This window comes from Poeciliopsis prolifica, unplaced genomic scaffold (genome assembly GCF_027474105.1).
Source record: "Poeciliopsis prolifica strain line A6 unplaced genomic scaffold, Auburn_PproV2 SCAFFOLD021, whole genome shotgun sequence".
Classification (NCBI taxonomy): Eukaryota; Metazoa; Chordata; class Actinopteri; order Cyprinodontiformes; family Poeciliidae; genus Poeciliopsis; species Poeciliopsis prolifica.
Window position 1 is genome coordinate 8,643,976 of NW_026562396.1, and position 12,142 is coordinate 8,656,117.

The window sequence follows — 12,142 nt, forward strand, 5'->3', positions numbered from 1 at the left end:
AATTGAAGTTTATTGATCCTTGAGAAGGTGTTCTTACACTTTTATGCCATTACCATCATGTTACTTGAAAATGATCTGGAAGCAACAATATTATCGTATGTCGCAATAATTTATTGAGACATGTGATGTGTGATTTTGATTCATTGATTGAGACTAAAACTGTACTTTTTAAGAATTTCACTTCACAAGTGGGTTCTGTTTTCTATTGCTGTATGAAAGACAAAAATCCAAATGAAACAAAATATATATAATAATCATGAGAAGAAATGTGGAAAAATCTCATGGGGTGTGAAGGCGCCGTCCATTGTGCACCTGCTGGTCGTCTTTCCCCAGTCGTCCATCAGCTGTGTGTGTGTTTGCTGGCCTTCCACGTGGCCCGGTCCCAAAATGTAAAGGTCAAAAGATGGAGGGCGGGCGGGTCTTGGAGTTGCTGACCAAGCCACAATCGGTTTAAACAGAGCATAAATTCTGCTTTAGATGCAGAATGCATCACAGGGGCTCGTACTGTCGGTGTGCTGGTTTTGTTGAGCTGGTTTGCTGTCTGGATGCCAAACGCTCGTCTCAGAGACGCTCGGCTCTCACACAATCGCAAACCTTAGCAGGACTAAATTTTACTGTCACATATCAGTTCATTTTGCAAAGTGTGATTATCATCCCAAGCCAGCCAAAAAAAGAAACAAAGAAAAAACACCCCATCAGTTTAGTCTCAGCTGCAGCTGTGTGTCTGTGCTGCTGTGTGGCGTTAGCCTCGGTTGGAGAGGTGCCAGATTCTTTATGCGTTTGGGTGAAGACAACCTTCACTGTTCCAGCGACTGGTGTTTATATACTCTCGGCATCCCCTTCCCCAAATCGCCCGCCCTCCACTGGGACTCGTGTTCCAAGTTGGGGAAAAGACAAGACCACTTTAAGGCCTAATTACTCCCAATTAGATCGGCTGCTCAGGAGAATCAGCAGAAAGCAACTGTTCCAGCAGCAACCCGCAGCCTCTCTCCTGCTCCCTCCAATCAAACCGCCCGGGTTTTAAGGGTAAAGACTCTCTCCTCTCGGTCTGATCGCAGTAGGATTCTTTTCTTTCCCACAACCCCGCCCTGTCCAGATTGGACCTGGTCCCGTCTCAAAATGGCCGCACGTCATGCTAACAAAAGTCGGCCTCTGAGTGTGCAGCCAATGAGAAGGGAGGAAAACCCATTTAGAGGTGATAAATAAGTGACGGGTCTTATGTATTATGAATTGCATGAATTTTTAATGTCCAGCCGTTGACTGATTTATAACGTCTCATGTCTCGGACAGGAGATCTGATTGTGGCGCTAATGAATAGATGGCGCTGTGTAGGAGTGGAACTTTCCCCCAGTAACTGTGCGCGGAGAATTAAAAGTCAGTCCATGTGTGTTCGGTGCCTTAGCTTTGACCTGGGCCTTCTCTTTTCTATTTTTTCTTTTTTCCTCTTGGATTTAATTCTACATGCATGCACGTAAAAGGAAACCGTAGGAAATGAGCCCTGAATTCATCACAAGGTCATTATGGCCACTGCTTTCTGCCACTGGCGAAGAAAACATCATTCACTGAATTCGAATGCCTTCTTCACCCTCAGGACATGCACACAAGGAAGGGAAGTTTCTCTGTGTATCCATGTGCAAATGTGTGTTGTGTGGGTGTACTGCTGAAAATCAATCTGCGTCTATACAGGGATGTAGGCGTGCTGACTGTGTGCATGTAGGTATAAAAATAAGAGGGAAAAATGCTCTAGTGTCACCTTATATTCCCTCACTACTTCTGTGATTTGATGTGTCAGGAGTCCCTTTGGTTCCCCTTTGGTTCTCATTGTCCTGCTGGCTGTGCTCAGCACCACTCGCTCGGATACAGTGTGTCGACTAATACATAATGTATTCATTCATTTACTTGAAAGCTTCTTATCCGAGAGGATGGCGCGCTGCTAAAATATACACACAAACGCAGTGGGAGTTCAGGTCGGACAGCTGTGACGCCTGTCTTTACCCGAGTCCATCAGGAGTTCGCTAATGCGGCGGGCAGACTCTTGTTGCACTCTGAGCATTTAAGAGATCAGCTCCTGGAATAGCAACGAAGAGGTAAAATGCTGCCGTCCCCTTTCCACGTGTGTCACAGGGTTCAGTGTTGTGGTCATCTGAAATGAGCCGTCGTCGCCAGGCGTTGTGTGGGATGTGCGGCGGTCGGCAGCCTGAGACTTGACTTGGACTTGTGGTTTAACGTCTCAAGACTTAGACACTGATGTGGGCTAAAGACTCGAGACCTGAGCGACGCTCGATGTCCGAGCCACGGGAGGAAGCTCAAATGCTTTAGGGCCAAGGATTGGAGTTGGCATGGTTGCAAATATTTTCACCAGTTATTGGACATCACATGAAACACGTCGGTCCTCAAAGACTGGACTTGCCTATCTCTGGTCTGAAGACTCAAGACTTTGATACGTGGTTTAAAAACGATCTTTGGCTGTGGGACTAAAAACCAAACGTCTCCTGATGGTTTTAAGAAACTACACTTGATTTAGACTTGAGGGGTATAAAACTTCCTAGGTTGTTTTGAAAGCTTGCAGTTATCATCCAGTGATCCTTGAGGATTGTGGGTTTTCAATAGCAATCTATTCATGTGAACTCTGCCTTCATAAAACCCCACTTCATAAAACTGACCTCATAAACAGATGAACAGTTCAGCTCAGGGGTGAAAAACATTATTTGAATTCATAATAACCTACAACAATACTTTCTTGTAGGCAGATGATATAATCTCCCTACAGGAATATCTTACCGTATTCAATGAAAAAAGTCATTTTTGGTCATTAGACACTTATAAATTGCAAAAAAATAAGTATTTAAAACTTCAATGCTATTAATTCATCTCTTTTCTGAACTATTGTGTTTGACAGTTGCCGTGTCTTTTTTGTTTTTTTGTTTTCTGTAAGAGTTGTAAAAGGCCGTTCCTGGGGAAATGTTGCCGCATTAGCGAGATAAAAGCACAGAAGTCAAAGGACAATTCTTTAGCCTAATGATAGATCTATATCTCGCTAGATCGGCTGTCTCCGAGCAAATGTCTTTGTTTTATCACGCAGCTCGCGATTTTAATTACAGAGTTGTCCCATCCCGCTGGCGAGTATTACACAATAGCGTTTGATGCTGGAGTGTGCCGTGAAGCTTTCCATTATATCCATTTTATTGGGGATATAACTCCTGGGCATAGCTCAGACAAACCTCTCCTCTTTGTCCCCTTTTACTCCTGCTGAAACAGAGACATAATTGTGCTCAAGGTGATGTTTTTTGAAGATTTTAATGTTCCCAGCAGAGACAAAGAGTGACTAATGTGGCTGCCTGAAAGCTTTGTAAGTGAATGTAAATGGGCACTAGATTGATTGAAAGGCAGTTTTCATGTTCCAAGGCTATGATTCCATAAATTATGGTCTGATTTAAAAAAAAGAAAAATTAAGTAAAATAAAGGAGCTAGGAGCCTGGCGAGCTTTGAATTTAAACACTTTCCTTTAGTTTGCTCCCTAAAAAGTCCTGCAGTTTCCCAGACAAAACTCAGACATTAGTATGTTTATTGTTCAACAGATGGCATGACATTGTCTTTCATTTTTCTATAAAAACCATCATATTGTATTATACACTTCTACATGATTCTTCTCCTTTTAAAAACATACATTGTACAACACGGCATTCTTTTGTTCCATTTTCTGAACACGCAGACGTCTAAATTCGAACCTCTATCACTTCCTAATGAGTGTGACAGAACAATGCCCTGCTGATCAGGCGGCTGAGATCCCAACGCGTCGACCCCGAAGCGTCTCAGCATAAAACAGAGCTCCATCATCAACACCTCTCCCCATAAATCTTCCATGAAGCATTTTCTGTTTTTACAGAAACACAATTTACACTGTATCTGCTGGGACTGGCAGCTCAGGGGAGGATAGCAGGCCTCATCTTCGCTAAGATGTCAAATATAGTTGGAAAAGACTTTTAAAGAAACTCCCTGGAGCAGCGAGTGTAAAGTACTTAGTGCCTAAATGTGCTTAAAGTTTAATCCAGCAATAACGCTGGGGTTATGCTCAGGGACAAGCCGCTGCCAAAGGACCCCAGTGACAAGTTTTATCTCCTTATTCTATTAAAGCTTTTGCATGGAAGCACTCAGTGTTTATTATTAGATATAAACCGACTTTAATACATGGAGAGGGAAAGTTCTTATCTCTCAAGTGGGAGTTTATTCATCGTAAATTTGTAACAGTGCCATTTGAATATGTTATTATTTATTATAGCTGTGCTATAAAACCTTAACTATGCATTCAGTGTGTTCATTAGTACTTATGGTAGAAAAATCAGCTATTAATGTAGCAGCTAAAAAATCCCTTAAAGTAACCGTTTCGAAAGCTAAAGTTAGCATCTTTAGCTTTTAGCTTCATCTGGGTTCTCTTTTAAAGTTATTTAAAGTGAAAAATAGCTCTGTGATGCAATTATTCCAATTTTTTAGCAGATTTCAAACAATTTTTGGGGGGTTTAGATTTCAACTTAACAGTAAACAACCTGATCAGAAACGCAAAGCAGAATTTCGTCGGCTTAGTTGGTGCTTTTTGTGATCATAATTCCAGACAAAAGGAGCTGAAACTACAGTAGGATCCAGGATCTTTCGTAGCAGCATCATCACATTAGTTTGAAACCAAGACTTGTTCATCTCACGCCTCCCCAAAACTTACATAGCCCTTGAAATTTTGGTAATATTGCACAACTTCACAAGAAATGTTATCTCAAGGCATTTCCCAATTTTAAATGTGCTGTACAATAAAATGCACAAGTAGGCTTCTTTTTTTAATTTTTGCAAACACCTTATGTTATACAAAAAAAGTTCTCTAAAACTGAACAGCGAATCCAGGTCAATATTAAAAGGATTCGAGTGTAAAGTTGAAACCAGGCAAAATGCAAAAGAGTTCAAGGAATGATACTTTAAAGCGCTGGTTCCCAAAGATTAGTTGAAAGAAAAACCAACTGGGCATAAACCAGACATAAATCTATGCACACATTTTGTTTTCAAACTCCACTAAAGTTTATTTCACACTTAAGGTTTCAACTGAGACTGTGAGTGGTCCTGCAGTGAAGCAGCAATTAGCCAAGAAAATGTACATTTTCTCCATACTCCATTTGAACCAACGGCGTCAAAAAAGTGACCTACTTAACGGCGCGATGACGCAAAACTCAAAAGATATTTGAACGGGAAAGTGTAGAATATCTCCATTTAACAACAAAGACGCCCTGCTCCTGTGAACATAAATCAAAGACGCAAAATAGCATTTTGTGTTTAAATAAAAATAATCACCGAGCTTTTTTCCTTCAGATTTTTTTTTTTTCTAAGACTGTGTAAACAAAGCAAGAGCTTCAAGGCAGAAATCGCGCGGGAGCAGCAGAGGCTCCTGCAGGCCGGCGTTCAGCCCGCGGGTTGAGGAGAGACGCCCGCTGAGAGTCAACAGTGAAAGCTGTCCTTCCCGTCAGAGTTTCCCGTTGATGCCAGATGACGCAGAGCCTCTGAGCTGCAGCAAATTCGATGCCAAAGGCTCTTTTATTTTTTTTATACTGTCAGCTGCTGGATGGGAGCCTCTGATCTATTATATTACATTCACCTCCTCTGGTGCGTCACAGCAAACCCCTTGTAAATGTGTTTCACTTTAATTTATTATGCGACGGTCACGATAGCTAAGCAAAGTGGGAAACGATGACTGTGTTGTTTTTGAGTGAGAGAAGCTATTTGTTTTTGTTGGTTTAATACGTCGGCCCATGATTAATTAATTCCGAGTCCAGTCTTTTGTTACTGATATTCAACCTTTAGGGCGTTTTACAGCATTTTCTGTTCTCTTCTCAACTTTATTTTTCTTAATGATCATTTTGGCTGAAAACTTCTGCAGGAACTCTTCTCTCTTCTGAGCCAAGTTTTGTTTGTTGGTTCTTCTTCTTCTACTAGTAGCATTCGCAGCAGCTATTTGAACACAGTTCTGCCCCCTGCATGTCTGCAGTAAATGGAAGCGAAGCCGCACAGTCACCACCTCAATGCAGGAAAGAGGCCAGAATGTGATGTGCACACTGCTTACACACACTCACACGCCGGAAAGCTGCGAACGCACACACAAACACACAACCTTGGCAGGTAGTTAGAAACAAAAGCACATTCAAATAGACGCATGCACAGCAGAAAAAGTTGGCATGCATCTGTGGTGAAATGCAAGCACACATATAGACACACGCGCACACAGAACAAAGCTCTCCGAACATCTGTTCTCCCCCAGCAACCTGACCTGACTAGCTGAGTAAATCTCAGCGCGGCGCCGTCGTCTCCCCCTCTGGGGACAGTGTTTGCTGGCATCGAGGCCTCAAGTGAGCCTGGACAAATGAATGATGCTGAGCTGCGGGATAGAGATTTAATCTCGGGGCTTTTCAGCGTGCCACTCTGGGTAAATAGGCTGCAGGATGTAGCCCGAGTCGGCCAGCAGAGGAAACTGAAGGTTAAAGTAACTTGTCTGCGCCACTTTCAATTGGCATAATGGCGACTCCCTTCCCATCAGCGGAGTGGGACAGGGTGCTAGAGGCTACAGCAAACACGCCGGATGAATTATTCAGGTGAGAAAGTAAGGATATTGGGACAACTGGTGCAAACGCAGAATGAAACGGGCTTTTAAAGCAGCAGATTGAGAAGTACATCTTCTTACTTCCTTACTAAGGAGGTTCGAAAGTTCTTTTAGCGCGTTTTGTCAAGTGAGCTATCATTGGCTGCATTTCCATTGACCATAAAACGGCGCAAATTGATATTACAAAGATAAATTTGCTGCATGAAAACACTTATCCCTGTGACGATAACAAATTTTGCTGGATAATAAATTGATGCGGAAGTTATCGCGATAAGCGATAATATTGCTGTTTCGATACAGTCATATAATGGTAATGGTGTAATAATCTAACTATCAAGAAACTTTCAATTCTAATGAGCATTTAACTCTAGAACTGGGAGACAAATATCCAAAATAAATAAAACAGAAACAACAAAATGAATTAAGTCTCTGTCAACAATATTGTCTGTCCAAAAAAAAGGGCTGATTGAGACCAAAGCAGCAGATTGAGGACCTTTGTCATCCAGTTTTTGGTTGAGGGTAAAGAGAAAAACCAAAAATCATGCAAATGGAGATGACTCAGATAACTTTGAATTATGTGATTCATTTTATTTCTAATTATGACTGGCTTAGAAACACTACACTTTCAAATATATATATATATTTTATAAAGTTTTTGCTCTAGGCTGAGGTGGTTTTTCAGCCGTAACAAAATTTCCCTATGTCACAAAACATACATGTTATTCATAAAAGCAGCTTTAATACCTTCAACATATTAAACACTGAGATGCATCAGATTGACACAAAGGCGACGATAAGGAGAAACTATACAAAAATCAAACGGACTGAGGAGCAAACCAATGATTACCTGCCTGTTTCTTCGGTTTTATTCAATATCCTGTTTATTTCATCCAGAAAAGCTCAGGGAGGACAGCAAAGACAGGGGGTGGGGGGAGGAGGGGAATCACCTTTATTTGAAAGTTTACCGCACTGAAAACACCATCTTGTAAAGTTAATCATTCAGTTAATAACGAGTGACAGGCAACGCAGCGATCTGCGGTCTGAGGCGGCATTTTATTTTGCTCTCTTTAAACGAAGGTTCAACAAAGCAGCAGAATCGGAGGCTGGATTCAGCGGGGAATACAGGCTGAAGACTCTTCACACATTGGGGAGCTGAGGAAGTGTCAGAGTCGTTTGCCCCGTCGAATCCTGTCAGAACACATCCTGAATTAAAATGTACACGCGCAGCCTGGGACATCAGAGGTTTAGAGGATCAAGGTTTTGACAACAGTGATGTGGTGGAGTCCCTGGTGGGGCTCTCACTCAGCAAAGTGGCTGCCGGCTTCTGGAGACGGCTACACACCCACACACACACACACATATATATATATATATATGTATATGTGTGTATAGCTTTGACACAGTCTATCAGAAACACCAGTGGAACAGGTGACACCTTCATGAATCATCCTCCCAACATGTTTGAAGCAGATGGTGATGAATATCAGAAAGGAATGGCATGATGGTAAAAATTAAAGCCCAGAGGAAATCAGACTGAGCAGCTAATCTCTGTTTTGACTGAAGAACTGTTTGGAAAAACCCCATCGAGCGTTTGGGGAACGTCTTTTGGGCAAAATGTTAGAGAGTAAGATTTAGCTTTAAAAAATAATAAGCTAAGTTGTTAGTTTTAAAAAATCCACTGTTTATGAAACCGGCAGTTTGTAACTTATATAATTATAAATTTTTTTGACATGTTTGTTTAAATTATTATTAAGTTTTGAGAGTCTAATGAAAGAAAGATCATTTGTGAGCTGGTTCACCTCAACATAGCCTGTCATGAAGCCTAAAGCTAGTTAGCATAGCCACCGATGACTGCAGAGAAACATTTGTTCTGTGATTGTAATTGATTGACAGCACTAAGACCCTCCTCCTGATTTTGATTGGTTGTTTTTGACTGGGAGTGAAGCATTTTCGCAGTCACAATAGTATATATTAAACTATTATGTCTGCATTATAATGTCTTAGAGGATATGGAGGGTTTGATTTTTGTTTTTGTTTTTATCTTTCTTCTACTACACTATCACAACTTGGTGACGGTTTTGACATGGGGGGAAGAACATATTTGTGTAGAAGTTACATACTAACATGAAGTTTAATTTGCTTTATTGTAAAAGAATCAAAAATTAAGTTTACGGCCTGTCGGAGTGCAAAGATTTTTTGGCATTATATGTATGTAAAATGATTTGCTTCATCTTTCTTAATGTACAAAACAAGCCAGAAACAAAGTGATGAAAAGTATTTATTTATTTATTTATATAGTGATAATACAAACCTTTTGCCTACCTTTTCAGTCAAGTTGTTTAAATAGTGTCTTGAAGTGTTGATAACTTCACAATAAGACTGACTCAACTAATAAAAAAAAATCTATTAAATCTTCCATTGTGAAATAATTATGAATTCATACACAACTGTTTCCATTTGATGCCCCGAAATCAAAGTCTATTGTTGAATCATTTTCAATTTAATAGCTTCTTAACTTAACTGCTTCCTTCGACTCTGATTTTTTTAATATACATATAAAACAGCAGATTCTTCTGAATCTGTGACTAAAAAAACCTTCACTTAAGCCACATGCTTTCCTGCAATCACTTTCGAGGCATTCCCAAGCTGCTGCTCTCAACAAAACATCAACAAAATCATGTAAATGAAAGAAAGGCTGTGCTGGGATCTCAGCAAGTCATTCAGAAAGAACGTCTGCTTCCCTTTCTCCCTTTTTCACATCGCACCAACTTTTCCTGAGTAGCAAACAGCAAAAGACGAGTCTGAGCCGCATACACCTGCATGAGGACCACTTTAACTGATGGATTACACATTAAAAAAAAAAAGTTGGCCTGTTTTTCTGGTATATTGTGCCTTTTTTTAAGCAAAATTTGACATCTGTCTGTATGCTAATCTAACATTTTGCTGTCAGATCCAGCAGCACTTTGTCCTATTGCGCATTCACAGTTTTTATTTCTTGAGGAAAGGGAGAACATTCAATGACCATCTGACATGAACGTTTTAGTGTAGGCTAAAGCTATAGACAAATATATATATATATTGACTATATTATGCTATTTAAAGCAACAGATGTGGGTGCAGATGTGTTTTTGCATTCTGAACCAGGTATTCACAGTTTCAAGACGTTGCAGTTTGGCCACATTTAAAATGCCTTAATGCAACAAATCCAAACATTTCTCTCTGTGTTTGGTGGTGGAAAATTTAGGCTCACAAAAAAGAAAAAAAACATTCCTACGCCGAGGAAACGGAGACCAACGGATGAAATGTAATAATTGGGGATTTAACTCGGAACCAGGACTCATCCTGACTATTTAGAACAGGGGTGCACAAGTCCAGTCCTCGAGAGCTACCGTCCTGCAACTTTTAGTTGCAGCCTTACTCCAGTAGACCAGGCTCAGCTATGAACAGGCCTGGTAACGAGTCATTCATTTGATTCAGGTGTGTTGGAGCAGGGATGCATCTGATAGTTGCAGGATGGTAGCTCTCGAGGACTGGACTTGAGCACCCCTGATTTAGAATAATACTTATTTCTGTATTGTCCACCAAAAACAACACACAGGAATGTCTTTACATGGGAACCTGGCAAATTTCAATTCTGAAGAGTCATCAGGAAGAGCTTTTTCTTGTCATTGCTTTGATGGATTTCTCAAATTAAGTTAAATTTCTTGAAAGTGTTGGTTAAACCACACAAGCTTTAGTCCGTCGTGCATCATAGCTGATCCGAGCGCACGCGTCTCTGCGAACAAACAATATTTTGAGCTTTACATACTTTTATTTTTAATATGTTATAATTAGTTGATTTTTTTGGTGTCCCTTTTTGCACTTGGTGCTTCATGTATCTGTATAAACCCATCTTTGTTCTGAATCAGCCACAAATCTCTTCACAGTATGATGATAACGCTTCAGTTTTTAAGTATCTCACGTTTTCATACCTTGTCATACGGTTCTACACTATCTGATTTTCGTCAGCAGAGAGATCCTTTCTCTTCCCCATATTGCTTGAAACCTGTGGCCTGCTTAATAATGTGGAACATCCTTCTTGAGTAGATTTCCTTTAATTGAGCGAAACTAATCAACCCAGCTGTCTGAAATTAATTACAGTGATTCAAAGAGCCCCGACACACAATACCATCTATACATTTAATAACACAACAAAAACTGTAATCTTTATGACACTTAAATCCAATTTGCATAATACTTTGGAACACGGTGTGAACACTGCCAGGCTCCCTACTGCTGCAGACTGGTTGCAGATACACGAGGTTACCTTTGTTGTAGCAGCAACTTGACAAGTGAAACTCTGGAGCTTCATTGTTAGCATCTCACATTCATGTTGCATGAAGGCAACGCAGAACAAATTGATCCTTTGGTACGTTGATACTGATGCGACACGTTGTTGCAACAGATTGATTTTTCTTTTTTTTTTCATGGTGGGTCGTTTTTCGGTGATGCACTTCAACGTCACATGAATAGTTTAAGTCAAAGAGCACAGTCAGCAGTTCAGCGACACTAACATAACTACAGCTTGGACTTTTACTAGACCTTTGTAAGATCTTAACAGTTTTACCAACCATTCAAATGCAGCTTTTGTACTTATTGATGCACAACATTCTAAAATACCTAAAAGACTGAACAATGACGTGTCCACCACTTTAATTTATAAATGATGTAAGCTGTTTACAATATGATTTTTCTTCTTTTTTTTTTCAGACTCACAAATGTTGAATTGTAGAAATGACCAAATTAAGCAGCTCGGTGTCTTAACTTCTATTGTAAGAATTTATCATTTCACAGAAGAAGCATTAAATTTACAAACCAAGAGCAGACCAGGGGAGGCAGGGTTCGGCCGACAGTCATTAGTAAAATTGTAGGGAGCTCAAATAGAAGAAGATTAAATGGTCTTCTGGGAATGGATGCAACACCTCATGTGCTCTAAGTGCAGGCGCATAAATGCTTTTTCAGTATCACTACATTAAACGCTGGCTGCTTTTAGCTCGTGTGCAATTACCTACTGGATGACTTGCTGTCCATCACCCGAGTCCGACAAGCGAGTTTGATTTAATGAAAGCGAAGGAGGCAGAGGCGGAGGACGGATTGAATTACCAGATGTTTGCCACGGACGTATGAAATTTTTATCGTTCATCAAGCAAAAAAGAAGAAAGAAAAAGGCACTCAAGGCGAGGACGATCCGGCGACATTTTAGCAGATGCATTGATACCCCGCAAAATAAAAGCTGGTGTTAAAGATGAGGCTGGGATGGATTTCTAAATTAAGATGGGAATAAATAGGAACAACATAGAAACACACTTTAGGGCTACTGCTATTTCATTTCATCTGTCTTGTAATCTTCTCTATGCGTACATATTTTTCGCTTCAGCTAGCCTTTGTAGCATTCAGCGTTATTATGCCTTTTCTGGTTTAAGTAGCTTTTCCTCCGAAAGTGTTTCTGCTGCTCTCCCACTGCACAGTTTA

The 12,142-nt window shown here is 40.5% G+C and overlaps 1 protein-coding gene across 3 annotated transcripts in view; it reads left to right on the forward strand.

The window, feature by feature from the left end:
* Positions 1–12,142, forward strand: part of ntrk3b (neurotrophic tyrosine kinase, receptor, type 3b) — a 234,833-nt gene that overhangs the window by 186,083 nt on the left and 36,608 nt on the right. The gene's annotated exons all lie outside the window — the stretch shown is intronic.